The 26,600-nt window shown below is 44.5% G+C and overlaps 1 long non-coding RNA gene across 1 annotated transcript; it reads right to left on the reverse strand.

The window, feature by feature from the left end:
- On the reverse strand, positions 1,006-20,205 carry LOC102166913. Its single transcript, XR_002338076.1, has 4 exons — positions 20,065-20,205; positions 8,733-11,832; positions 2,232-2,304; positions 1,006-1,832 (listed from the first exon to the last, which is right to left on the reverse strand). It is a non-coding gene; the product is annotated as an uncharacterized LOC102166913 (long non-coding RNA).

The raw sequence follows: 26,600 nt of genomic DNA on the forward strand, positions 1-26,600 counted from the left end.
AGGTTTTTAATGGTTAGTGAAAGAAATTTCTCCAACTAGCTTTATTTTAAACATGTTTTGGTCTTTTGAGGGCCGTGCCTGCGGTATGTGGAAGTTCCCAGGCTAGGGGTCTAATTGCAGCTACAGCTGCCTGCCTACACCACAGCCACAGCAACACCCAATCCAGAGTCTCATCTGCAACCTGCACCACAGCTCATGGCAATGCTGGATCCTTAACCCACCGAGCAAGGCCAGGGATCGAACCTGCGTCCTCATGGATGCTAGTCAGATTCATTTCCTCTGAGCCATGATGGGAACGCCCTCCAACTAGCTTTAATTCAAAGGATGATTTGTTGTCCCCCTGGCCGGCTGGGTTCTGGGGACCCCATAGGATTGAAGGGGAAGCTGGTCTGTGGGTGAAGAAGCCTGCTGGGGGTCAGTTGCCCCACTGCTTTGGTTAGCACTTGACCTTGTTGGCCCACTGCATCAAGTCCTTTTTCAGTGACAGAGGCCATGGACCCAGGGCATGGAAGCCGGCAGAAGGGGAAAGGATTTTTTTCCCAGTTTTTTTTTTTTTCATTTCCCTATCATTTTTAATTTATTTTATTTTTATTAGCGGATACCTGATTGACACCTTTGTGTGATATTAAGTCAAGTATAGAGAAATGAATAAAAAGCCCTTGTTTCTGGTGTCTCCTGTAGACAAGTCAGGTCTCACTCAGTTTCACTGTCTCTACAAGAAAGAAATTGGGAGTTCCCGTCGTGGCGCAGTGGTTAACGAATCCGACTAGGAACCATGAGGTTGCAGGTTCGGTCCCTGCCCTTGCTCAGTGGGTTAAGGATCCGGCGTTGCTGTGAGCTGTGGTGTAGGTTGCAGATGCGGCTCGGATCCCGAGTTGCTCTGGCTCTGGTGTAGGCCGGTGGCTACAGCTCCTATTAGACCCCTAGCCTGAGAACCTCCATATGCCTCGGGAAGTGGCCCTAGAAAAGGCAAAAAAGACAAAAAAAAAAAAAAAAGAAGGAAATTGGACCTGTGCATCTGAGGCCCCTCTCCTGTCTGGTACTCCTGGCCTCTCGCCTGAGACAGGAAGGCAGCACGTCAAGCATTTCTGCCAAAAGCCCTAACGAAAGTTGTCTTCATATGGGTGTAGCCCAGTCCTCACTGCTGTACAGGAGGCTGATGGTTGCATTCCAGTCTTCCTCTCTGTTGACTGTGTCCCAAAGAAACCCTCAGGCCCACAGTGCTATTCAAGCAATGAGAGAAGAGGCTGGAGCATCTGTCAACCCAGAGTCGGGAGTGGCCGCAGGTGCCTGATAAGAAGCATGTTTTGTCACGGTTTGTAGAATCATTGGCCATTAGGCACAAACACGCAGACCAGACCCACCTAGGACTCAAACAACAGCCCTGGGCGTGTTACTTGTGTGGTTTCTACTTAAGTGACTCCTTTGAAGGCCTACCTTTTAGCTCTGTGACGTGGGATAGTACACCTGGGGAAGGATTTCACACAGTCATGGACAGTCCTGGGTTTGGTCACAACTCTCTGTGGACGGAGAAATTCACAGGCCAGTGTGAAGGGAACTGCTGATGTCACACTTTATTTCTGCTCTGCCTTAAAAAAAAAAAACCCTCAATGACTGTTATTATATTTATAGTCGTACACCCAGGCAGCATGGACGTGAGACTTCAGCCCCACGGTGTCGAGGAACAGAATGTGCCAACAACCTGGATGAACTTGGAAGTGGATTCCTCTCCAAAACGTTCAGATAAGGATCCAGCCTGGCTAATACCTTGCGACAGTGTGAGGTTCTTAGCAGGGCCTGGTCCCGCGTATTCCGACTTCTTGCCTGCAGAGCTGTGAGATAATAAAAAAATATTCATTGCAGCACTGTATGCAAGAGCCAAGACATGGAAACAACTCAGATGTCTATGACCAGAGAACAGGAGAAAGAAGATGTGGTCCGTATATACAATGGAATATTACTCAAGAATGAAATAATGCCAATTGCAGCAACATGGATGGCCCTAGAGATTATCCTACCAAGTGAAGTAAGTCAGACAGAGAAAGACAAGTATGAAATGAGATCACTAATATGTGGACTCTAATGAAAAAATGGTACAAAAGAACTTATTTACAGAACAGAAACAGACTCAAAGACTTTAACACCAAACTTATGGTTACCAAAGGGGAAACACTGGTGGCAGGAGAAATTGGGAGTCTGAGAGTGGCATATACACACCCCTGTGTACTTACAGTAACAAGGACCTATCGTATAGCACAGGAGCATCTATTCACTGCCGTGTGAGAGCCCAAACGGGAAAAGAACCTGAAAAAGAATGAAAGCATGTATCTGTACAATTAAATCACTTTGCTGTACACCTGCAACCAACACAACATTGGACGTCAACTATCGCCAAAAAAATGAAGAAGATAAAACCCAGAAATTTTAATAAGACAGAATTTTGTCGTACACAAAACTCTGGATGGTGGTCTAAGTTGGTGTGGTGACGCATGGCCAGTAATGGCCTAGAATCCATCATTGCCTTGCCACCTTCGGCACACGGCATCCATGGAGTGGTCTGGATGGCTGCTCCAGCACCTGCCTTCATGATATACTCTGCGTAGTAAGAAGGAGAAACGTTCAAGAGGAGGGTGTGCCCTTCTACCCCCCCCCCCCCGCCTTCAAGGACAAGACGTGGAAATTGTACATAGTTCTTCACAGCCCAGCTCATCAGCCAGAACTTGGTCACATCACCCCGTCTGGATGCAAGGGACCTGGGGAGAGCACGGAGCGGCCATGTGTCCCCTGGAGACTTACTGCTATGGAAGAAAGAACAGATGATAGGGGAAAACTGGTTGCCTCTTCCCCCAAGGGGAAGAAAAGATTCTTATCAAAAGCAAGATAAAATATTTAATATGGAGTTCCCATGGTGGTTCAGGGTAATGAATCCAACTAGTATCCATGAGGATGTGGGTTTGATCCCTGGCCTCTATCAGTGGGTTAAGGATCCGGTGTTGCTGTGAACGGTGGTGTGGGTCACAGACGTGGCTCAGATCCTGCATTGCTGTGGCTGTGGTGTAGGCCGGCAGCTGTAGCTCCGATTTGACATCTAGCCTGGAAACTTCCATGTTTCCTAAAAAGCAAAAAAAAAAATTCATTAAAGTTCAGTGTCTTTTGTTATTAGAGTTCTCCAGAGAAACAGAAATTTGAGTATTTCTACTCAAAGCTCCATATTAACTGGATACACACACAGATTTATTTCAAGCCATTGGCTTAGGTGACTGTAGGGGCTGGCAAGTCTGAAATCTGTAGGGCAGGTCAGCGGGCGGGAAACTCAGTCAAGAGCTGATGTGACCATCTGGAGGCAGAATTCATTCTTCCCTAGGAAACCTCAGTAGGCTCTTAAGCTCCTCTCTCATCCAGCCAGAGACGACTTCCGTGGAGTGTAACTGGCTCCACTAACCACACTTAGGAAATAGCTCCACCGCAACACCGGATTAGGGTTTGATGGGATAACTGGGGACTCTAGCTAAGTTGACATATCAAACTAACCATCCTGCCCTTGATGCAAAACAAACAAACAAACAAATTAGGCTTTGAAAATATTTCCGTAACCCGACAAAGGCCATTATACTCCATTTGGTTATCTTTTTTTTATTGTTCAATGAATTTTATTACATTTACTGTTGTACAGTGGTCATCACAACCAAATTTTATAGCATTCCCATCCCCATGGTTATCTTTTACATCTCAGTATTTGCACATAGTTTTAGGCTGCCCACCATCCTCCTCTCCTTCCTGCATTAGGGAAATCCACCTTTCTTTCTTTTTTTTTTGGTCATGCTCTTGGCAGGCGGGAGTTCCTGGAGAATCCACCTTCCGTGAGTCTCTGTGAGTCTCCATCTACCACTTTAGAACCTTCAAAGGCCAGATCCTGGCCCTCCTACCCTCAGCGGCTTGGTGACTTAAGCCTAGCCAGTTGGGTACTCTACCCGTGACCTTGATCAGGAATGGGTTTCACCACTTCGTTTGGGGCTCTGTCAGGTGGCAAGGGCAGAAGCATCTGGCCAGCACCCTCGCCAGGCTGCTCTTGGAAAGTTCCCAGGGCCCCGGGTTCCCACATAGCCTCCTTGGCTCATGCCTGTTCTGTAAGCGTGCTTTTTTCAGCCTCTCCATCGATTCTGCTAGAAATGGGATATCTCTTTGTTGCTGTCGCTTTTGTAGTACGTTTAGGCTGACAGTCTCTGTTGTTTGTAACCCTAAACCCTAATTGATATGCACACAAAGCTTACAGCAAAAATCAAGCTTCGCGATGACATGTAAGAACATATTTTCAAGGAGTGTTTCTGGACTGGAACAGAGGCAATGCTGCTTCTTGGAGGATATTTAGCAACATCTGGAGATGAATGAGTTGTCCAAACCTGCAGGGGAGGGTGAGGGTGGAGGTGTGGGCTTTGTGCTCTGGCATCCAGCCTCTAGTGGGAGAGGCCAGGAATCCTGCTACACTCCCTGTGGAGTCAATAGTGCTGAAATTAAGAAGCTCTGCTTTAGGAAGTTCCCATAACGAGCCTGACTAGTACCCTTGAGACTTGGGCTTGATCCCTGGCCTTGGTCAGTGGGTTAAGGATCCTGCATTGCTGTGAGCTGTGGTAGAGTTCACAGATGAGGCTCAGATCTGGTGTTGCTGTGGCTGTGGTGTAGACCAGCAGCTATAGCTCCAATTCAACCCATAGTCTTTGACCTTCCATACGCCACAGGTACGGCCCTAAAAAAGCAAGGAAAAAAAGAAGAAAGAGTGTAAGAAATAAGACAAGGAGTTCCTGCTGTGGTGCAACGCGTGAATGACCCAGCTTGTCTCTGTGGAGGTGCTGGTTCCATCCCCAGCCTGGCTCGGTGGGTTAAGGATCCAGCATTGCTGGAGCTGTGGTATGGGTTGCAGCTCTGGCTCAGCCTCAATCCCTGGCCTGGGAACTTCCATATGCTGTGGGTGCAGCCAGAAATGAAGGGAAGGGAGAAAAAAAAAAAAAAGCAAAAAAACCCCACCAAGACAAGGAGGCTTGCTTTCACAGGTTTTTTTGTTTTAATTTTTATTTATTTATTTTATTATGATTTTTATTTTTTCCATTATAGTTGATTTGCAGTGTTCTGTTGAAATGTCTACTGAACAGCCAAGAGCTCATCATGGTGGCTGGATAAAAGATCTGTATACATAAGCCAGTAACAGCCCAATAATAACCACTTAAAAAGTAATACTACTACTTCCCTGTGTTATTTTTGCAACTTCTCTTGAATATACAATTATTTCAAAATAAAAAGATTTTAAAAGAAAATAATTTCAAAAGTTCCTTTAGTAACAGCAGCACAAACTATAAGCTATTTAGGACTAATTTAACCAAAAATATATAAGATGCTGATGAAGAAAATTATACATCTTGGAGTTCCCGTCGTGGCGCAGTGGTTAACGAATCCGACTAGGAACCATGAGGTTGCGGGTTCGGTCCCTGCCCTTGCTCAGTGGGTTAAGGATCCGGCGTTGCCGTGAGCTGTGGTGTAGGTTGCAGACGCGGCTCGGATCCTGCGTTGCTGTGGCTCTGGCGTAGGCTGGCAGCTACAGCTCCGATTAGACCCCTAGCCTGGGAACCTCCATATGCCGCAGGAGCGGCCCAAAGAAATAGCAAAAAAAAAAAAAAAGAAAATTATACATCTTTATTGAAGAGCAAGATAAGAATTAAATACATAGAGAGATATATCACATTCATGTTTGAAAAAATACAGTGTTGTAGAGTGTCATTTCTTTCAAAATTCATCTATATATTCAGTGAACTCCCAACAAAAACTCCAGCAAGGCTTTTTATAGAACTTGACAACATGAACTTAAAAATTATGTGGAAGCACAAAGGGCCAAATATATAAATTTTAGGTCCTGTGTACCTAGGAATTTGTCACTTTTTAAAAAACCTATAAACAAGGAGTTTCCATTGTGGCTTAGTGTGTTATGAACCTGACAAGAATCCGTGAGGATGGAGGTTCAATCCCTGGCGTTGCTCAGTGGGTTAAGGATCTGGTGTTGCCATGACTTGTGGTGTAGGTCGAAGATTCAGGTCAGATCTGACGTTGCTGTGACTGTGGTGTAGGCCAGCACCTGCAGCTTTGATTCGACCCCTAGCCTGGGAATTTCCATATGCCGAAGGTGTGGCCCTAAAAGAAAAAAATAAAGGTTCAAACAAATAAAATCATGCCTTGGATTTTCTACATAGGTTAGGTTAAAAGCAAGTAAAACTAGAAGCCAGGAAATCCATGATAGTAAATTTACACAAGAGGACATGACCAAAGCCATGGGATAATGGAGCTGTTTAAGGAGTGAGATGCCTAGAACTGGACGACTAATTAAACACAGGGAATAAGAAAAGGAGGCCAGTGGGATGATACCAAGGGTTTTGGGCTGGGCAACGTGGTGGACAGCGGTTCCCTGTTTTGGGATAGAAAATACAAAAGGAGGAGAGAAGATACTGAGTGTCAGTTCCGTCGATGAAAATTTAATTAACTATCATGTTAAGAAGAAAAAAAAAAGGAACTTTACTGGAGCCAAACTGAGGGTTATAACCCCAGAAGCAGGTTCTCAGAAAGCTCTGGGAGCTGTTCCACCTGTTAGAAGTCAAAGGCTCCGTCACGCACATTTTCAAGACAAAGGATCATCTATCAAAGTAAAGGACAGGTATTTTACATAAAGTTCACCAAGGTTCCCAGCTCAGGTAAATGGGTATACAGTGAGCCGCAGGTCACCATGACACCCTGCAGAACCAGGAAAGAAGGCTATTGTTTTGAGAAGTGACATTGCTAGCCTTGGAAGAAAGGAAACCTTGATCTTTACCATGGAGCAGGCACTCCCGTCTGTGGGGAGCCCTGGTTAATGAGTAAGGCAGAAGCACACTGCACAGTAGGGAGGGAGGGGGAGTCCCCCCACATAAAAAAAAAAAAACACAGAGAGAGTTTTATGTTTAATTTTTTCTTGTCCTGCCTTAAAATATAAAGTTATTTCATTGGTTTGGACAGAGAGAGTTTGTAATAGGTGGGGCTGCCCCAGTGGAGCTTCTGGGATGTGGTTGTCTGTATAGGTCTGAGAGCCCAGGAGAAGCATCAGGAGAAACATCACGGCTGGAGACCTAAATCTAGGAACTGAGATCATAGAAGAAACAGTAAGAATGAATGAAAGTCCCCAAGAACCATAGTTAGATAAGAAGAGGATGTGGTTAAGAAGCCTCCCACACTGTGGGTGGGATTGTAAGCTGGGGCAGCCACTATAGAGAAGAGTGTGGAGGTTCCTCGAAAAACTGAAAATAGAACTCCCATATGATCCTAGTCATATATCGGGAAAAGACGAAAACTCTAATTTGAAAAGATACATGCACCCCAATGCCCATAGCAGCCCTCTTCCAATACAATGTAAGCGTCCATTGACATTTCAGCAGCTTAAATGTCCACTGGCAGAGGAATGGATAAAGCAGATGTGGTACACATATACAATGGAATATTACTTAGTCCTAAAAAAGAATGACATGATGCCATTTGCAGCAGCATGGATGGCCCTAGAGATGATCATGCTAAGTGAAGTAAGTCTGAAAGAGAAAGACAAATTCCATATGATATCACTTATATGTAGGCTCCAAAAGATAATACAGATGAACTTGTTTACCAAACAGAAACAGACTCATAGACTTAGAAAATAAACTTATGGTTACCAAAGGGGAAAGGGGAGGAGGAGGGAGAAGTTAAGAGTTTGGGATTAGCAGATGCAAACTACTACTACACACACACACACACACACACACACACACACACACACACGAGATAAAAAACAAGGATCTACGGTATGACATAAGGAACTATAGGCAATGTATGTCTTGGAATAACCTATAATGGAAAAGAATCTGAAAAAGAACATGTATATACGAATCACTGTGCTGTATAGCCAAAACTAACGCAACATTGTAAATCGAATTCTTCAATTTTAAAAATTTAAAAAAATAGAAGAGGATGTGGTTAAGAACTGGGAGGAACAGGCAGAGCTTGAAGGAAGGGACTGGCCAGGAGTACCCACAGGGTCCTTTGTCACAGGGGCCAAGGAGACAGGGCAAAAGGCCAGCAGGGCAAACGTAGCCCAAGTTCCTGGAGAAGATGACCTGAGCCTGGTCCACGGGACCAAGCAGCAGGGGCGCCACCGTGGGAACTTGACAAGAGCCCTTTCAGCAGCGCGGGAGGCGAGGAACCCCGGAGGGAGGGAGGATGGCTTGCCGCAGAGGCGAGGAGGTGGGGACAGTGACTTTCTCTCTCTTAACTGACTTGGGTCAAAATGTGCGTGGAGTGGAGGTCTTGTTGTGAACAAGGGACGTGGGATCTGGGCTGAAGCTCCGTCTCATTCTCTATGCTGGGAGGTGGGTGGAGAGAGAAAGTCCCCTTGGGTCTATCTGGTGAGAATCAGCGATGAAATTAGAGAGTGCTGGAAGCCATCCAGGTGTCCATCTGAAGGCTCCGTGCACGAAGCAGGGACCATCCCCCCAAGGGATCACTCCGAATAAGTGAGAAGGAGCGGGGATGGTTTCTCCTTACAGATGTGGGTCTCATCTACAGGCTGTATCTTGTCGTTAAGGGAGAAACACAAGCTATGGAACAACGCTTAGGGCGTATTCCTCCTCGTATAAATACACGTATTTGCTCATGTTTTCAGAAAGGCTAGAAGGATGTACAGAACTTACAACGATGGTCATCCGTGTACTGGTGTGGACGAGACAGGCTGCAGGGACGGCTTCCATGAATATATTTAGTATATAGTTCTGTTTGGAACAGTTGCTGAAATAGCAGCAGCCTCTGTACACCGATGCCAAATGGAAATGTAGAGAAAGAGTTGAAGGAAACAGAAAAAGTAGCTTTCACTGCCAGGCGAGGTGATACAGCAGGCGAGTGCCTCAAGGATGCTGCGCCCTTGAGGGGGAAGTGAGGGGTCTGATAGCGTTCGTTGGAGGAGGAGGGCGTGATCAGCTCACGGACACTTTCCTGATTGGTTGGTGGTGAGGTCACTGGGAGTCAGCATCATCAACCTTCTGGTCCCACGTGGTCTGAGGTCTCCGTGCTTGTGGGCAGCAGATAGTTGACGTCTTCCACCCAGTGGGGCTTCAGCACCTGCAAAACAGCTCCAAGGACACGGCTCAGAATATTATCTATAGTCCTTTTTTTTTTTTGGCTTTTGTCCTTTTAGAGCCGCACCCACAGCAGATGGAGGTTCTCTGGCTAGGGGTCCAAATCGGAGCTGCAGCTGCCAGCTTGCGCCAGAGTCACAGCAGTGTCAGATCCGAGCCGCCTCTGCAACCTAGACCACAGCCCACAGCAACGCTGGATCCTTAACCCACTGAGCAAGGCCAGGGATCCAACCAGCCACCTCATGGTTCCTAGTCAGTTTCGTTTCTGCTGTGCCTCGACGGGAACTCTTATCTATAGTCCTTAAAGAAGAACTAACTAAAAGGTCCTTGACTTCTTTAAATGGCTATATTCCTATTTTGCCTTGCTGGACTGTTTTCCTTTTTCTCTGTATTTTCTCACTTCTCTGATTATAGGGCTTCTTTGACTAAAGTTTTTCTATAGACAAAAGGCAGGCAGCGGACTTGAGTAGGGGGAGGTCTATTCTGGGAGGGCCTCACAGGGTCCTGCTCAGTTCAGAAACATGCACTTGTGTCGTGTAGTTTAACTAATGAAATAGAAGTCAGATAAAAAGCAATTCCTAAAAACCGAGAGCAATTAACCCTGTCTCTATCCGGTTGTAGCAGAACCACACAGAAAAAACCTCCTTGGTGTAACTGGAAACAATATTTTGAGTCTACAGCTCTAGGAAAAATTGTTCTGAGGATCAAAAGAGGAGCCAATAAATCTTCATTCAAAACTCTTACTATTAGTAGTAATATTAATATTGTTATTATGAGACCATTATTTGTTATTAATGTAAAGCAAATACATATTTATTGGACGGTCACTAGAAATCAAGATTTCTAGCGTAAGAGAAAGCATAAAATTAAAGACGTTAAATAAAAACCTTCTAATATGAAATTTGAATGAAATATATCAGAATAGTCTTATGATCTTTTTTTTTTCTCTTAAAAAATAGTTCCTAGCTCTGTCCATCAAAAAGACCAAGCGGCAGAGTTCCTGCTGTAGCAAAGTGGGTCAAGGATCCACTATTGCTGCAGCTGTGGCCGAGGTTGCAGCTGCAGCTTGGATTGGATCCCTGACCCAGAACTTCTGTGACCCGTGGGTGTGGCCATTGAACAAAACAAAACAAAACAAAAACAGAAAGACCAAGAAGCAATGACACCCAGATTGTGGCTTCTAATACAACTTTCTCATGAAAGCAATCAGAGTATTCTGAGAAAAAAAAAAAAAAAAAAGACTGACTCATCATCTGGAGCAGAAAATGGACAAGATGAGGTTCATTCTGCTGTGTCAAAAAGCAAGAGCACCACAGTGGGGACCACCAGTGCCACAGGGCAGCGTAGGGATATAGACCCAGGAATCTAGGTGGCGAATAGCTTACTAGAAAAATCTAGACTGGAACTCAATTCCTGGTTCCTAATCCTGGCTCTTGACACTGGGTAAGATGCTTAATCTCCCTGAGACTGAGTCTCCCAGGAGTTTATTTTTTCATTAGTAAAATGAAGAGACCCATCCTCTCCTTATCCTCAACTCAGGGCCATTGCCATCCCACAGGATTTCCTTTGCATAAAATAGAAAAAGGTCCCTTCCTCCTGGCCTCTTAGCTAACTGCCTTGGGGAAGGCCACATCCTGCACAGTCTGAAGTGATGGCTGTATTAGTTAGCTGTTGCTGGGTATCAAATTATCATGACAACAGCTTAACCCAACAACATTTATCATCTCCTAGTTTCTCTAAGAATCCAGATATAGCTTAGCTGAATATCTCTCATACGCCGGCAATCAAGTTGGTGGCTTGCAGCTCATCTGAAGGTTGGACATGTGGTGGATCCACACCCAAGCTCACTTAGTGGTTGTTGACTGGATTCAGGTCTGTATAAGTTTGGGCTCCACCAGGAAACAGAGTCCGTAGCATATAGCTTTGTCCATGTCCGTGGCCACATCTACACCTGGATCCTCAGGTATGGGTGGCTGTGGGTGCTGCACCTGCACCCCCACTCAATCAGCATCCACATCTCCATCTGTCTCTAGGTGTAGATAGTGCAAGGAATTGCCTCAGGTAACTGCGGTGGCTGGCCAGGTAAGTCTGAAATCTATAAGGCAGGCTGTCAGAAAGGCAGGTGTAATCTTTCCGGCTGGAGTTGATGCTACACTCCATCTCCTCCGGGAAACCTCAGCTCTGTTTTTAAGGCTTTCAGTTCATTGAATCTGACCTAGATTATCCAGGAATATCTCCTTGGCATAAAGTCAACTGACTTGATGTGGTCATTCCATCTTCAAAATACCTTCACGGTAACACCTGGATGAGCGTTTCATTGAATAGTCTGGCCAGGCCGACACATACAACTGACCATCACAAATCCCTGAAGGGCCACCAGCAGGGGGGCAGCCTCTGTTCCTTGCCAGGGGGCCTCTCTGCTCTGCTCTCACAACGCAGCAGCTGGCTTCCTCAGAGCGAAAGAAGAGCCAGAGAGAAAGTCTGAGCAGCTCAGAAGTTGCAGCCTTTTGTAACCTGATCTCTGAAGGGAGGTCTCCTCACTTTTGTTGTATTCTCTCCGTGAGAAGCAGCTCTGCAGGTTCAGGCCACCCTCAGGGGAGGGCATTACCCAAGGGTGTAGGTAGGAGTGTGCCACCACAGAGGCCCTCCTCAGGCAGTGCTGCAAAGAGTACGCAAGGTAACATGTGTGAAACACTTGTATAAGCCAGCAGAGTGACAGGAGCTGGAACATATGAAACTGCCAATATTACATTGCTCATTTTTGACCTACAAACACAGCTCGCCTAAGGTAAGTTGTAGTTAAATGGGGAACTGATGGGGTGCAAAACAACGTTATAATTTTGGAGACGGTCAGGCATGAGTGGCATCTTGGATTAATGGCAATTGTAATTATTGAATCTTGGATAAATGGCAGAAAAAGAAGGGATGGCAGTTGTACTAGGTTTGTGTCTGGCTTGTTTTCCTATCGATCTCTCTCTCTCTCTCTCTCTCTCTCTCTCTCCCTCTCTCTCTCTAGTATCTATCTATCTGTCTGTCTGCCTGTCTGTCTCATTTATCGATATACATGTCTGCCTATCTAAAGAGTCATCTATTGATTGTTCTGTTTCCTGTCTATCATCTATATATTATGTAATTTGGTCAACTGCTGGGATTGATTTGCACTTATTTATTTTTTCAGGCTTACTATTTACTGAAGTCGAGCTGATGTACAATATCGTGTTAGATTCAGTGGTACAAGGCAGTGATTCACACACATATATACATACATATAAACACACACACCCATATATATATTCACATACATATATTCTTTTTTTCAGGTACTTTTCCTTTACGGGTTATTACAAAGTTTTGGGTGTATTTAAAATGCAAGCCAAGGCATTTAGTCTGCACCCTGAGAAATGAGTTTGTTATAAACTAAGGAATGAAGCAGCCCATCCCTCTGAGACACCTGTCCACACTGGGTGTAGCTGAGCAAAGCACTTCCTTTCTCTGCCCTCTGCTTCCTCTGAAGGCGGATTCTGGGCAGAGAGGCTGGGCCATCACGGGAGCCACCTCCCCCCTTGTCAAATGTAATCCTTCCTCTGTCCCCAGCAACCCACCAGCATGGCCCACTTTCATCTGTTTGCAGGTTGTCTGGTTGTCTTTTGTGGTGAGTCTGAGTAGCGCAACAGAGAGCGGGTGGACCCCAAAGCTAGAAGTGGTTACCATCCACCCCCAAGGCAGGTTGACCACATTTTGATGAAGGGAAGTTTCCTTTTATAGCTGTTCTGCAGGTCATAAGTAAAGGAGACCTAGAGTGAGATGTCGCTACTTAGCAACCCTTGAATTATATTAAAAACTTTTCTTTGGCGTTCCCGTCATGGCTCAGTGGTTAACAAATCCAACTAGGAACCATGAGGTTGCAGGTTCGATCCCTGGCCTCGCTCAGTGGGTTAAGGATCTGGCGCTGCCGTGAGCTGTGGTGTAGGTCGCAGATGTGGCTTGGATCCCACGTTGCTGTGGCTGTGGTGTAGGCCGGCGGCTACAGCTCTGATTAGACCCCTAGCCTGGGAACTTTCATACGCCGTGGGAGCAGCCCTAGAAAAAGGCAAAAAGACAACCCCCCAAAAAAAACCAACCAACCAAACAAAAAAAACCCTTTCTTGTATTAAAGTATAGTTGATTTACAAAGTTGTGCCAATTTCTGCTCTACAGCAAAGTGACCCAGTCATTCATATATATATTCTTTTTCTCATACTATCTTCCATCATGGTCTATCTCTACCTCAAGAGAGTGGACAGAGTCCCCTGTGCTGTACAGTAGCCCCCATGGCTTACCCATTCTAAAGGCAATAATGTGCACCTACCACCCCCAAACTCCCAGTCGTTATAAATGCTGTGGATTTTCTGATAGAACTGAACAATCCCGCCGGTGAAGGGTTCTTGCAAAACACAACGCAGCAAACTGGAACGGGATTCCACCTCTTCATCTACCTGCCGGCGGGCAGGAAACATGGGGAGGGAAGAACCCGTGTGATGACACAGCACATGGTAAAGTCCCAGATGGGGAGAAGCTCCATGAGTCACACAATCTGACCGCTTGTGTGTCTCATGCATTGAGACAGGAATACATTGTCCTGCCTCTTGTACCCAATGAATCCTAAAATAATACATTGTCAGGAAAAAGATGGCACGGGGGAGGGTATAACAGATGAAGAGCAAAAGAAGCAGCATCTGACCAGTTACACCTTATGACTTTTTGTTTTCTGATTCAACCACATAAACCCTAATAAAACATTTCTGAGGCGTGCCTGGTGTGGCTCAGCAGTAACGAACCCAACTGGTATCCACGGGGATGCAGGTTCGATGCCTGGCTCCACTCAGTGGGTTAAGCATCCCGAGTTGCTGTGGCTGTGGTGTAAGCCTCAGTAATATATGTTAGATACTATGGTTTTTACTGCCTACCTCAGTAATATAGAAAGTAAAAACACAGAGAAATTACCCTCATTGTTTTCTTTAGACCACATTTAGACTTGGAGCAAAAACAACACGTTCATGGGGTTCACGTATGTGAGGGTTTTGTCTCTGCCTAATACTTTACACCAAGGAGGAGAAAATGCAGGTATTGTCATCTCATCGCTATGTTTATTGCATCTAAAACATTAAACAGAAAGAGGAACCATTACAAGGAGATGCCACAGGTCAAATTCGGTTGGCCTCATTTATTGCTGATTTGGAGAGCATAACTGTTAACACGGTGAGGTACATAAAAAGAAGCTAATTGGTAAAACCAAACAACAACAAAAATCCCCATCAACTGAAAACAGCAGTCTATCAATCAGAGTTCCCTTGTGGCCCAGTGGTTAAAGATTCAGTGTTGTCACTGTTGTGGCTCAGGTCACTGCTGTGGCACGGGTTTGATCCCTGGCCCAGGAACTTCCCCATGCCATGGGTGTGGCCCCCCAAAATGTAGCACTTTATCAGCACAAGACACGTCCATGCACCCTCTCACTTGACTTTACAATAGCCTTGGAGTTGGGGAGAACAAGGGTATTTTTCCCTTTCTGCAGGCGGAGAACTTAACTGAGATCCAGCAGGCGCCTGACTTGCTCGAATGTTTTCCAGTTAATGGTCAGGATGCGGAATGGGACCTAGCTTTTTTTATTCCACGGCTCTAAGCTGCCTTTGTAACCACCAGAGAAGAGCTAAATTTTGCCCGGAATATAGACATCCTCCGTTTTATTGTTTCATTTGATTTCACTGTGCAGATACTATGTTGTTTACATGTTGTAGATCTGTGGCAACGCTGTGTTGTCAACTGATGGGTAGCATTTGTTTAGTAACAAGTACTTTTATTTATTTATTTATTTATTTATTTTTTGTTGTTGTTGTTGTTGCTATTTCTTGGGCCGCTCCCACGGCATATGGAGGTTCCCAGGCTAAGGGTTGAATCGGAGCTGTAGCTACTGCCCTACGCCAGAGCCACAGCAACTCGGGATCCGAGCCGCATCTGCAACCTACACCACAGCTCACGGCAACGCCGGATCGTTAACCCACTGAGCAGGGGCAGGGACTGAACCTGCAACCTCATGGTTCCTAGTCGGATTCGTTAACCACTGCGCCACGACGGGAACTCCGTAACAAGTACTTTTAAAATCAGGTGTTCCATCTGTGCTGCAGCTGCTGTCAGGACTTCTGAGACGGACCATATTCCATGTTACATGCATATCACATCTTATTGCTCCGTGCTTCCTTTGGTAGACATTCGGCTTATGACGAACGGCGCTGCTCTGAAAATTAACACCCAGTATCCGAGTCCCAGTTTCCAAATCTTTGGGTTGTAAACTTAGAATTGCTGGATCATATGACAATCCTATACTAAATACTGGAGGATCTTCAAGTGAAACTCACTGTTTTCTCCAACAACAACAACAGAAAAGGTTAAAACCCTGACCTGTATCTCCATTATTATGCAATGTCAATAAATAAACTTGTAAAAAAAATCGGGTGTGTACATTTTCTAGACATAATGCTATTTCACACTCCATGGACACCAGAATAGTGTAAACATAGCTTGTATACCCACTAGGACATCAAAAGCTGTGTTGTGGGATCTGCTTTAGTGCAGCCGTCTGGACGTGAACTACTCAGCATCTCTGCGCTTTGCCTGCACTCTGTGTATTAAGACAACGGCAAGTGTTAATCCACTTTGTTTCCAGAAACACTGGATACACAGGGTATAAAAGAAAAGGTATCTCGTTACTGTCACTTGCTCTGGGATTTCTATCCTGAAGCCCTTCCTGCTGCGTTCCCATATCAACCTGTGACGTTTGGCTGTGAGGTCCCAGGAGGTCTCTGTATTTCGCTGTTAAGACAGACACCGTGTCACCAAATCCCATTGAAGTTTCCTCTTCCTGGTACGAAATAAGATGGTGCTGCCTCTGCTACATGGTTGAGGTCATGTGACCAGTTCTAACCAACAGGTTGTAAGCAGAAGTGACAGGTGTGGCTTCGGGACTGAAGCAGAGAAGAGCAGGTTTGGTTCTTCAGGCTTTTTCTTGTTTTCATCTCTTTCTTTTTTTTTTTTTTCCACACTTTCAGCATGCAGAAGTTCTGGGGCCAAGGATTACACCTGAGCCACAGCAGCAACGCATGCCACAGCAGTGACCATGCCAAGTCCTTAACTTGCCAAGCCACCAGGGAACTCCAAGGCTACTTTTTCAAATGTGGCATTCCACTTTGGAAGTGGCTTGCATCTCAGGGAGCCACAGAGGTCCTATTCGATAGCAACATCAGAAGGCACATTTAAGGAAACGGATTATGCAACATTGTGTATGTTCCACAAGATCTTAGATGATCACAGTGAGCCAGGGTGTAGATTCAAATGGATAATTTTTCTCTAGTTGACACCAGTATATCTTACTTTCCTGTTCGAGATCCTTTTTGTCATTAAAGGGGGAAAAAAAAAAAACGGGCTTAGCAAAGAGTAAAATGTACAGAGGCTAAATGACATGTGTAGCTTTTGAGAATTATAAAGATGGGACAAAAGAAGACTATTTCTGCATTGGGAAGATAAGAAGTATGCTAGAGATTTAGGCAAACAGCGTCACTGGCAAATGCACCTACAGGGCGGGAATGATGGCGTCCAGGCTCACTGTGTGGAGGATGGCACCGAGCCTCTGACCCTGGCAGGGGCAGAGGGCACCGGAAGAGACAGGTGCCTCACGACCCTCTGACTGCATTTCTCAAAGGAATCTTTTTTTTTTTTTTTTCCACGCAGCTACTCAATTTACAACCCTTAGTTAAGACCTTTAAAAGCAAAAGAAATACGGAAACTTTCTCCCAGCAGTAATGCAATATGCTGATAATAAACGTGCTTACAGAACAAGGGTTTGGCAAAGAGCACACGTCTGCCTGTGGATAATTTAACGCCTCGTGACTGAGAACTGTAAACGACTTCCCAGGCCTATTCTAGGGCCTCTCACGAGCACTCAGGGAGCTGGTCGGAGGCGTTAGAGCCCCATTTCTTGGGGAGGCAAGTAAGAGTCCAACACCTGTCCCCTCCTCACTTCCCCAGCACCCCCCTTTCCTCTTCTGTGTGCCCAGTCACGGATGATCCTCTTCCGGATTGTTCTACGATGCTCACCTAACAATCCGGGGACTCCTGCCCGTTTCCCAGCCTCCCTTGTGATTCGTTCAGGTGTAACCAAAGAAAAGGAGAGACCAGGTCCATTCTTCTTCGCAGAGGTGACCTTGGAGGTCATGTGTTCCAGGCAACAGGGTAGTTCATGCCCTCCATCAGACGTAAGACTTTATTGCGTGAGGTCCCTGGCATTTCAGGGTTTATAGGGTGGTTTCATTGTAACACAGGCTGTCCTAATGAACACAGTTACTCTCCGGCCTAAGTGTGTTATTAAGAGCTGTGCCCAGGAGGTCCCGTCGAGGCTCAGTGGTTAACGAATCCAACTAGGAAGCATGAGGTTGTGGGTTCGATCCCTGGCCTTGCTCAGTGGGTTAAGGATCCGGCGTTGCCGGGAGCTGTGGTGTAGGTCGCAGATGCAGCTCGGATCCCTTGTTGCTGTGGCTGTGGTGTAGGCGGGTGGCTACAGCTCCGATTCGACCCCTAGCCTGGGAATCTCCATACGCCGCAGGAGTGGCCCTAGAAAAAGCAAAAAAAAAAAAAAAAAAAAAGAGCTGTGTGCTGAAGCATCCATAGAAACTGGCAGCTCAGAAATTGGGCTGCTGAACTACTGTAGGAGACTAGGAATATCGTATCTATGTTTAAACGTATATGAATTTTTCTATAGGCCCATTTAAGAAGTTATGTTTATCGAAATGACGCATTACCTGCTGTAAAAGCCCGCTGGCTCTACAAGGCTTCGGGTAATGAAAACAGCGGTACGTTTCCCTCCCCCATGCCCAGTCTGATCCCCTCTGCTGCTCCTTCTAGTATTTAAGTCTGTGTTTCCAACTAACATGCTTAGGAGTTCCCACTGTGGCTCAGTGGGTGAAGAACCCGACTAGTACCCGCGAGGATGCAGGTTCCATCCCTGGCCTCGCTCAGTGGGTTGAGGATCTGGCGTTGCCACAAGCTGCCGCGTATGTAGGTCACAGATTCGGCTCAGATCTGGTGTTGATGGGGCTGTGATGTTGGCTGGCAGCTGAAGCTCTGATTCGACTCCTAGCCTGAGAACGTCTATATGCTGCAGGTGTGCCCCTAAAAATAACAAAAATACAATAAAAAATAAAAAAATAATATGCTTAATCCGCTGTGTCTTGTTCTACTGCTTCAGACATTTTTTATTGACTTCCTATTATTGCGGATAAGGATTCTGCCACCTCACACCTCCTACCCTCAACTTTACTGTGCTTGTCCTCTCATTCTACCACAGTTTGGGCTTAAATCGTTATTTGCTATTTGTTATTTATGCCCATGTAAATATCATTACCTGCTAGGGGAAGGAGTGTTAGTGGTTATATTTTTTTCTATGAAAGTTCCCTCTCCCCACTCCTGGCATGAGTATTGGTCCGTTTTTCATCTGCTGAGTTTATGTGCAGAGCCCTCACTAATCCCTCCTTCCTCATTCCACCGCTGGCCAGGACTGTTTCCCACGTGCCCAAGGGTCCTGGGTAGCCTTCCAGATGTAACTTTTACTAAAACGGTCTTTCAGAGTTCTTGCCCTGGATGGACCTAGGTGGGCGGCTTCCCACGCTGCCTGCAGAGCTGGCAACCAGGGCCCCGTTTCTAAAGAACAGTGTCTTCCTTCTTCTTTTATGGATCACACACACCTTTCTGTAGCGTCCAGAGAAGCAGTGCATGAAGTCAAAATTTTTAGTATCTTGATTTTGTGATGTTGCTGCTTTGATATCTTGCTCAGCTTGCTCACACTGCTTTGCTGGTTTGCTGAGATTGTAAAATGGAACTGAACACACCGAATTTCCTTCCCAGCCCATCTCTGGAAGCATATCCCCTGGGCACTGCTCACAGGGACTGCCTTTCAGGAGAACCCTGGGGTCAGAGATGGAGAAGTCTTCCTTTTTTCCTATACGACTTTTTGTACTATTGGGTTTGTAAAAACCATGGGTCGACACTGTTGCATAAAACTTAAAAAAATTAGTAAACAGAAAACATGGCAAACATGGAGAAGTTAAACTGCACCCCAATTTATCCCGTATTACATTGTATTTAATATCGTCTGAGCCATATGAGCAATGTATTCGGTCCAATACAGTAATTTTAGGATTAAGGGGGTTTTCTCTAGCTTAGGCTGTTGTGTAAGCCCACGATTGCAACATATAATGGAATCTCATAATCTTGTTAATCTCAGGGCTTACACAAATTAAGGACGATTGGGAAATTTTCTGGAAAATGCGTACATTGGAACCGAAATCTGGCCATCAAAACATAAAATTGGTTTTCTCCGTCTTTCCAGGTATTGAAATTCTTATGTTTCATCACTGCCATTTCCAACACCACCCCCCGAAACCACTTCCACTTCCGCATGAACCCGTTCACTTCTACAGGGTTTTTCTTGAATTTTCACCGTTCAACTCACTCGCAACTATCAACTCTGTAGAAAGACAGACCTCTCACGGAACAATGCAAAGCAAGGAAGATGACATCCGTTAAAGCTTCACTGCAGCCACTATGTTAGACAAACCTCAGAGTTCAGTGAGAATACGAGGAGGAAGGAGTTAAAACTGTTTTGAGACAGGATTCTGATTATACGAAGCTGTCAACCTTGTCATTAGGTGTGAGAGCACTTTTTACTCTACAGATATTCTTTGTTAATTTTTCCTGTTCTTCCTAATACCTGTGGGGAAAACGGCCAATGAGGATCCCCTAGTTACATGTATATACACACAAAATAATTAAAGGAGGTTGAAAAAAGCTAAAGCCCCATGATTACCTTAATCTGGAACGTAGCTCTCAGGCCAGGCTGAACTCTGTAATCACCCAGGGAACTTTTAAAATACTGATGCTTGAGTCTCTCCGGAGGGATTCTGAATTAATTGGTCTGGTTACATTCCGGGCTTGGGGAGTTCTAAAAGCAGTGATTCTAACGTGCTGCAGCCTGAGCGCCCTGCCCAAGTGACGATACTGCCCTCTAGAGGCGGGAAGTGAAAGAGGTCCTCGTTTATCTCCGAAGGAAATGGATTTACAAGCTGCAGGTATTTTTTAAAATTATAGTTGACTTACAACTTTGTGCCAATTTCTGCTGTACAGCAAAGCAAAGTGTAGGACCAGTCATGCATATATTCCCTTTCTTATATTATCTTTAGATATTTTATTGTTGATTCAATACAGATTTTTCATTAACTTTTAAAATTCAATAATGTATATTGGGTTCCATTTCTACTTCCAAAAGTAATTCAGGCTACCTGCTCCCCAGACTTCATTATTGTTGAAGGTGTATGTTCTTTGTCTTTTTCACATTAAAACAAAAAGGAAAATACACACGAAACATGAAAACTATATACAGTTTAGTGAATATAAAGTGAACACATGGAACTGTGCTGGGTTAACCAGTTTCTTGTGTGTCCTTGCCTTAAAAAGTAGCTGTCTGGGAGTGTTCATTGTGGCGTTGCAGAAACCAATCCAACTAGTATCTATAGGATGCAGGTTCGATCTTTGGCCCCGATCAGTGGGTCTGGGATCCGGCGTTGCAGTGAGCTGTGATGAAGGTCGAAGATGCAGCTCTGATCTCATGCTGCTGTGGCTGTGGTGTAGGCTGGCAGCTGTAGCTTTGATTCGATTTGACTTATAGCCTGGGAACTTCCATATGCTGCTGTGGATGCGTCCCTAAAAAAAAAAAAAAAGAAAGAAAAAATATAGCTGCCAGGGGAGTTCCCTGGTGGCTCAATGGGTTAAGGATCCAGTGTTGTCATTGCTGTGGCTCTGGCCCAGGAACTTCTATATGCTGTGGTTGAGACCAAAAAAAAAAAAAAAAAGTGTAGGACCCCCAAAATAACTGTGAATTCTTTGGGTAATCAATTTCTTGTCTTTAGGGCCGCATGGAAGTTCCCAGGCTAGGGGTCAAATCAGAGCCGCAGCTGCCAGCCTACAGCTCATGGCAAAGCTGGATCCCCGACACACACACTGATGGAGGCGAAGGATCCAACTGGTATCCCCATGGATACTAGTCAGATTCGTTTCCGCTTCGCCACAGTGGGAACTCCCTCTTATCTTTCTTTATAGTTCTGCTGCCTATACATGTTTTCCTAAACAATTTAGTTGAGTTTGTCTATTTTTTCATTTTTAGCTTTTTGGCTGTGGCCCAATTATTTACATTGCCACAGTATATTCCATTGTATGAATGTACCAAAATGACCCTCTCTGTTGTTGAGGGTCATTTAGGTTTTTTGCTTTATGAGTTATTATGAGTTACATGGTATGAACACTCCTGGATATGTCTTCTGGTGTCCACACACACTAATTTCTCCAGGTTTATAGTCCTCGTGTGGAATTGCTGAGTCATCTGGTGTGTATATTTGCAACTTTAAGACAAAATGTCAAATTGGTTTCCAGATTGGTTGTACTAATTTAGTCCTGCAAGCATCCGCAAGAGAGCTCATTGCTTTATTTATTTATTTATTTAGGCCATGCCCACAGCTTGCAGAAGTTCCCTGGCCAGGGCGTGAACCCATGCCACAGCTAAAGGCACAGCAGTGACAACTCGGGATCTTTAACCTGCTGAGCCATGAGGGAACCCCAAGGCCTTGCTGCTTTAAATCCTCCATAGTACTTGGTATTGCAAAGGTTTTTTGCTGTTTACTTGTATAATGAGGGTGTAATTGTTTTTCCTGAAAGTTTTAATTTGCATTTCCTCAATTTATAATGAAGCTAAGAAGGTGTAGCAAATGTTTCTATTGCATCGTTATACCCTGTAGTTTCAAATTTTTTTTTCTTTGGGCTTGATTTGCTGTTCCTTTTCTTACCCATTGAGATGGACTCTTAGCTCATTAATTTTCAGCCTCTTTCTTTCTACTACACGTACTTCAGGCTATGTGTTTCTTCCTAAATACAGCTTTAGCTGCAACCCCAAAGTTTTGCTATCTAGTACTTTCATAAGCTTCCCGTTCAGAATATTATCTAATTTATGATTTTTTATTACATAAGATTTTCCAGGTATATTCATTAGATCATGTTTTAATTCATGATATCCATTTCTATCATTTTTGGTCTGCTTCTTCTATCAATTATTGACAGAGGAATGTTAAAACTCTCCCTCCACAATTGCGAATTTTGCTATATATATTTTGAGGCCAAGTTATTAGATATGTATAAATTAAAAATTTTATATCATCCTAGTTTATTGAGCTTTGCATCATTTTACCCTAAGCAATACTTTTCATGTTAGAGTCTTTAGTTGACTTTATATAACTGTGTAAATTTTATCTTGTTTGTTTTTGCATCATGTATTTTCCCCATACTTTGATGTTCCTTAGGGTATTCTTATATTTTAGATGTATCTTTTATGAATAGCATAAAGTTATATTTTTCCTCTAATTATTTGAATCATTTAAAATTCTATTATCCCTTGTGGTGCAGTGGGTTAAGGATTTGGCATTGTCGTGGCAGCAGCTCTGGTCACTGTGGTGGTGTGAGTTCAACTGGCCGAGGAATTTTCATATGCTGTGGTGCAGCCAAGAAACAAATAGTATTATTTTATAGTCATTGTGTACCTCTCTTTACCCAGCTCAGACCTTCCATCTGAGATCACTTTCCTTCTGTCTTAAACATTTCACTAGATATAGAAATGAAATGAGCAATTGTTTTCTTTTCATACATTGAAGATTTCATTCCAACCACTTTTTTTTTCTTTTTTCTTTTTCGTCTTTTTTTTTTTTTTTTTTTTTTTTTTAGGGCTGCACCTGCAGCATATGGAGGTTCCCAGGCTAGGGGTTGAATTGGAGCTTGTAGCTACTGGCCTACACCACAGCCACAGCAATGCCAGATCTGAGCCATTTCTATGACCTACACCACAGCTCTCAGTAATGCTGGATCCTTAACCCACTGAGCAAGGTCAGGGATCAAACCTGCATCTTCACAGATACTCGTTTGTTACCACTGAGCCACAAAGGGAACTCCTCCAACCATCATTTGACTTTCACTCTTGCTGCTGAGTCTGCTGTTTCTCTGCTTTAAGATGTCTTCTCCTCCCCACCCCCCAAAAAAGGAGTTCTCATCAGGGTACAGCAGAAGTGAATCTGACTAGGAACTATGAGGTTTCGGGTTCAATCCCTGGCCTCGCTCAGTTGGTTAAGGATCTGGTGTTTTTGGGAGCTGTGGTGTAGGTTGCAGCCGAGACTCAGATCTGGTGTTGCTGTGGCTCTGGTGTAGGTTGGCAGCTACAGCTCCACTTGGACCCCTAGCCTGGGAACCTCCATGTGCCCTAAAGAGCCAAAAGACAAAAAAAAAAAAAAAAAGATTTCTTTCCTTGAGAGTTCCCATTGTGGCTCAGTGGGTTAAGAATCCAACTATTATCCATGAGGATGTGGGTTTGATCCCTGGCCTCACTCAGTGGGTTAAAGATCCGGCATTGCTGAGAGCTGCAGTGTAGGTTTCAGACATGGCTCAGATCTAGTGTTGCTGTGGCTGTGGCATAGGCTGGAAGCTGCAGCTCCATTGGATCCCTAGCCCAGGAACTTCCATATGCTGCAGGTGTGGCCAAAAAAAAAAAAAAAAAAAAGAGAAGAAGAAAATTATTTATTGGAATCCAAAAGGAGTGGATATATATATAACTGATTTACTTTGCTGTACCCCAAAATTAACTCAACATTGTAAGTCAACAATATTCCAATAAAATAAAAAAAAAGATTTCTTTCCTTGTCTGATATTCTGCAGTTTCCTATTGATGTGGATTTACTTTTCTCTATCCTCTTCAGTAATCAGTGGACCTCTTGAATTTGTGGATTGGTGTCTTTCATCAATATTTGGATCATTATTGGCTAATATTTAAAAAAAATCTTGGAGTTACTGTCATAGAGCAGGGGTTAACGAATCCAGCTAGGAACCATGAGGTTGTGGGTTCCATCCCTGCCCTTGCTCAGTGGGTTAAGGATCTGGCGTGGCCATGAGCTGTGGTGTAGGTTGCAGATACAGCTTGGATCCTGTGTTGCTTTGGCTCTGGCATAGGCCAGTGGCTACGGCTCTGATTAGACTCCTAGCCTGGGAACCTTCATATACCACAGCAGCAGCCCAAGAAAGGCAAAAAGACAATAAATATAAATAAATAAATAAAGACCAGGGGAATCAAACACAAGAACTGCAGCAACAATAAAAAAAAAATATCTTCTCCACTATTTTCTCTCTCTTCTCTCCTTCTGAAACAGTTGGTCTACTGTCTTGCACTCCCCCTGTTTTCAATGTATCTTTCATCTTTTTGCCTAAGAATTCTGAATAATTTCTTTTATAATACATCTTCTAGAGCATGAAATCTCTCTTTTGATAGCTTAATATGCTGTCAAATTCATCCATTTACTTTTAATTTGGTTACTGTATTTTCACTTTTATAGTTTAGTTCTTTTTACATAGTGTGTTAGTTCTTTTTGGGCCACTGTTTATAGTTTTCTGTTGGCTGATGGTAGTTCTAAGGTTGTCTTTTATTATTTAAATTTAGGAAGCATGGATGTTTTATAATCTGTGTAAGGCTAATATCTGAAGCCTATGCAGGTCTGTGTTAGCTATCTTTTGTGTTTGATGATATGGTTTTGCTTGTTATATTGTTGTGTTCTTGGGTGATCAACTTTCTTTGACTGTGCGCTGTTCATTGTCCTTAAAATTATTTGTGGGGTTCTCTGAGGTCTGGGATAAATATGCCTTGTTCTAGAGGAAGTGTGGCACTAACTTCACAACCAGTTTGGTGCACATCAGCGTCACAGCCCAGGGTTACTTGATCTGCCCCAGTGTGGTAGGTACGAGCTTCGAATCTGCCAAGCACTCACTCATTTTGTGATGAATTTTGTTCTCCTCCCCCTTGTCTTTTCTCTCTTTTCATTTTCTTTTCTTTCTACATTTTCTTTTTTTCTTATTCATGAAGCACCAAAGGTAATAGTCTTCCCAGCCCTTTGTGGATGAGGGAAAAGGAGCAGGTCCACCGAACCTCTGAAATAAGAGTTTTAACTAAGGGACAATATCCCCATCCCCATCCCCAACCCTGGCTGAAAAGACAGCTGCAAGACTTCTCAGCTGTGTTCTTCAAACCATCCTTCTTGTAATCATGTAGCAACTATGTACCCTATGTCCAAGCCAGCAGCCCTGCTGATAGTGTTCCTAGCATTGCTTATCAGCTTCGGGTCTGTAACTTTGCTTGCTCAGTTTCTTAGGGAGGAACACTGTCTGCTCAAGGAAGAGGGGAGGTCGGGGCTGCTTACTTGGGAACAACAAGACCCTGTCATGTATAAAAGTTGCTGAGAACAAAAACCTGGGGCTCAGACTCCAGAGGCAACTCCTCTGAGCCCACACTGGTGCTGAATAAACCTCGCTTCTGCAAATCTGAGTGCCATTTGTCTCCTTCCGCTGCCACGGTTTCTGCAGTTTCTGCACCAACCCTACATGGGTAACTTTAAAAAATATAAACTATAGGAGATCCGGTCATGGCTCAGCAGTAACAAACGCAACTAATATCTACAAGGATGCAGGTTCGATCCCTGGCCTCACTCTGTGGGTTAAGGATCTGGCATTACCATGAGCTGTGGTGTCGGTAGCAGGTGCTGCTCGGATCCTGCGTAGCGGTGGCTGTGGTGTAAGCCGGCAGCTGTAGCTCCGATTCAACCCCTAGCCTGGGAACCTCCATATGGCACAGGTGCAGCCCTAAAAAGGCAAAAAATAAACAAACCAAAAAAAAAAAAAAGTCCTATAAACTATAGTTTGCTTAGCATCCTGAGGCCATCCTCAATGGCATACAAGCCCTGTACTTAGTCTTATCTAGAGAAACAGATATATGTTATTTCTCTTTCTACATTAAGTACAAATGGAAATATTCATCTAGAGAAATACGCAAAGAAACAGAAGCGCATATAGAACAACTTTCCACTTGGCGGGCTTCTCCGCTCCCCACCTCCACCGCCAGCACAGGCAGAGATGGGTGCAGAGGAGGCAACGTGCTCGGAGTGTGCGTGTCACCTCCTAATAACCATCTCACGGGATCATGTTCCTGCAGTGAGAGGAAAACACCTCCAGGACAGGGTTCTTGTCTTCCCTGTGTTTGCACCCCTCTCCAGAACCAAGCTTTGACCTGATAAACCATAGGTGCACAGCACGTACTTCCTGGCTAAAGTAATTCCAGTGCCATGGTCTCATAACTATTAAAAACCAGAAAAAAATCAGATTATCCTCCGTAATCTGGAAGATTACCGCTTAGAGGAGCCCCAGCTGACTTTGGCCCAATTCTCCCTCCCTGTTTCTCTGCTTACAATGCCCCCTCCCCTACAGAGCGGGCAG

This window comes from Sus scrofa, chromosome 13 (genome assembly GCF_000003025.6).
Source record: "Sus scrofa isolate TJ Tabasco breed Duroc chromosome 13, Sscrofa11.1, whole genome shotgun sequence".
NCBI lineage: Eukaryota > Metazoa > Chordata > Mammalia > Artiodactyla > Suidae > Sus > Sus scrofa.